We start from the raw sequence: 3,482 nt of genomic DNA, 5'->3' as shown, positions 1-3,482 counted from the left end.
AAAAAAAAATAGAGAAAATCAACAAAGCCAAATGTTTGTTTTTGAAAAGGCTAATAAAATTGATAGATCCTTAGCAAGAAGGATCAAGAAAAAAAAAAAGAGATTCTCTATTTCTCCTTGATTCAGTTTTGGGAAGTTGTATGATTCTAGGAATTTAACTATGTCTTCTATGTTATCCAATTTGTTAGTGTACAGCTATTCATAGTATTCTCTTATAATCCTTTGTATTTCTATGGTTTCTGTTTTAATTTCTCCTCTATCATTTCTGATTTTATTTAACTGAATCTTCTCTCTTTTTTTCTTAGTGAGTCTGGCTAAGGGTTAGCCAATTTTGTTTATCTTCTCAAAGAACCAGCACTTAGTTACGTTGATCCTCTCTATTATTTTTTCAGTCTCTATTTTGCTTATCTCTGCTTTGATTGTTATTATTTCCTTCCCTCTGCTGACTTTGGGCTTTGTCTGTTTTTCTTTTTCTAGTTCTCTTAGGTATTAATAGTGTAAAGTTGTCTGTGATTTTTCTTGTTTTTTGAGGTAGGCCTGTATTGCCATATATTTCCCTGTTAGTACCACTTTTGCTACATCCCATGAGTTGTGGGATGTTGTTTTAATTTTCATTTGTCCCCAGGTGTTTTTTGATTTCTTCCTTGATTTCTTTATTGATCCAATAGTTGTTCTGTAGCATTTTGTTGAATATCCACGTCTGTGACTTTTCCAGCTTTTTTCTTGTAGTTTATTTCTACTTTCATACCATCGTGGTCAGAAAAGGTGCTTGATATACTTTTGATCTTCTTAAATTTATTGAAGCTTGCTTTGTTTCCCAAAATATGGTCTACCTTTGGGACTGTTCCATGTGCACTTGAGAAGAATGTGTATTCTGCTGTTTTTGGTTGGAATATTCTCCCTCAATTCAAAATATACTTCAAAACTTAATAATCAAAACAGCATGGTATTCACACAAAAAACAGAAACTCAGATGAACAGAATAGAATTGAGAGTACCAAAATAAACCCACACATCTATGGGCAGCTTATCTTTGACAAAGGGGCCAAGAACATAGAAGAGGGAAAGGAAAGTCTTGTCAATAAATGGTGTTGGGAAAACTGAATAGCCACGTGCAAAAGAATAAAAGTAGACCATTATCTTACACCATACACAAAAATTAACTCAAAATGGATTAAAGACTTGAATGTAATACCTGAAACCATAAAACTCCTAGTAGAAAATGCAGCCAGTATGCCCTTTGACATCAGTCTTAGCAGTATCTTTTCAAATATCCTGTCTACTCAGGTAAGAGAAAAAGGGGAAAAACTAAACAAATAGGACTACATCAGATTTAAAACCTTCTGCACAGCAAAGGAAAACATCAACAAAATGAAATGACAACCCACCAACTGGGAGAAAATATTTGCAAATCATATATATCGCAAGAGGTTAATTTTCAAGATGTATAAAGAACTCATGTAACTAAACAACAAAAAACAAAACAAAATCAAAAAATGGGCAGAGGGGGGCTGGCCCAGTGACACAGCAGTTAAATTCACACGTTCTGCTTCAGCAGCCTGGGGTTCCCTGGTTCAGATCCCGGGTGCTTGGCAAGCCATGCTGTGGCAGGCATCTCATGTATAAAGTAGAGGAAGATGGACACGGATGTTAGCTCAGGGCCAGTCTTCCTCAGCAAAAATAGGAGGATTGCTGGCAGATGTTAGCTCAGGGCTAATCCTCCTAAAAAAAAAAAAAAAAAACTTACAAGGAATTACAAGTCAAGAAAATTATACACCAACATTGCCTATAAACTTAGACACAGAAATCTTTAACAAAATTGAATAAAATCTTGCAGTGCATAAAAGGTTTATTATGTGATGATCATATGGGGTTTATCCCAGATAAGGAAGATTGGCTTAATATATGAAAATCAAAAATAATTCACTAACAAAATATAAGAGAATAATCACAATATTATCTCAACAGATACAAATAAAATGTTTGAAACATTCAACATCACATTGTGACAAATACTCCAAGTAAACTAAGAATGAAAGGGTACTTTCTCAAATTGTTAAAGGGCATCAACAAAAACTTACAGCTAACATCATACAAAATGGTGACATTATAGGCTTTTCTTGTAAGATTGAAAAAAAGGTAAGGATGTCTGGCTCATCATTTGTATTCAGCATTCTACTGGAGGCCTCAACCTTATTAATTAAGATTAAGGTTAATAAATAAGAATTAGTAAGGCAAAAGAAAGAAATTAAGGACATAAAGATAGTAAAGCAAGAAACCTAACTGTCTTTATTTGTAGGTGACATGATAGTCTCTATAACAGAGAACATTTGCTCCTCTTCTAGCCTTTTCTCTCAGTCCAGAGCCTGCCTAGTTAGCAGACAGTTTGCAAAGTTTGTGGAAGAACCAAATTAGCAATATAAGAAACCACTCTGGGAAATAGGAATAGCATAGAACATCTCATTGAAATTGCATCAATGAGCTAAACTATTTTTGCTTTATCTAAATTTTTAAATAAATATGAATAGCAGCAAAACCAACACAATAAAATTTATCATGGCTAAAACTGCATATAATAACATTTAGCTCTGTACAACTCAATCTGGGAAAACTGCATTTTGGTAGAAATAATGGCTACAAAAGAAAACTCACAGACGCAAAACTTTACAGGTAAAAGTCAACATTTGATTTGTGAATTTGTTTTTACAGGGATAATTTTTTCATATAAAAAATTGATGCCAATGAATATACTTTTTTTTTTTTTTTTTTAGGAAGATTAGCCCCGAGCTAACTACTCCCAATCCTCCTCTTTTTGCTGAGGAAGACTGGCCCTGAGCTAACGTCCATGCCCGTCTTCTTCTCCTTTCGATGTGGGACGCCTACCACTGCCTGGCTTTTTGCCAAGCAGTGCCATGTCTGCACCTGGGATCCGAACCCGTGAACCCCAGTCTGCAGAGAATCAGAACGCGCGAATTTAACCGCTGCGCCACGGGCCAGCCCTGAATATACTTTTAATAATATATAAATAAAATTGGGAAAAATAGAAATTAATTATTTGTGGTTTTAGGATAATAGAATTAAATTTGCATAATGGAGTTTACTTGGTAAAGTATCTCATAATACTTTAATTTGGAGATTTAAGTAGACTCCCAAAAGTTGGAGATATTGGGATTTTTAGATTATAAATGCAATATAGAGATCTCATTGAGGCTGACTGTAACTATGGAAAACATAAGCACAGATTCAGATAAAATCATCCACTTACAGCAAAGTCTTACTACAAAGCTCCCCACATCGAAAGAGTTTACTTACAGGGTTCCAAATTGAGTTTGCCTGCTCTTCTTAAAGTGGTGGGTTAAGATCAGGATCCCAACAGATGAACAGCTGTTACTGCAGGTGACTGTCCACATCAGGCACTGGGTTTCTCATTCAGAATGGAGTGAAACTGAGCAACAAAATTTTCAGAGGAAGAGCTGAACTTG

The sequence above is a fragment of the Equus quagga genome, chromosome 13 (genome assembly GCF_021613505.1).
Source record: "Equus quagga isolate Etosha38 chromosome 13, UCLA_HA_Equagga_1.0, whole genome shotgun sequence".
Lineage (NCBI taxonomy): Eukaryota > Metazoa > Chordata > Mammalia > Perissodactyla > Equidae > Equus > Equus quagga.
This window is presented reverse-complemented; position numbering follows the sequence as displayed.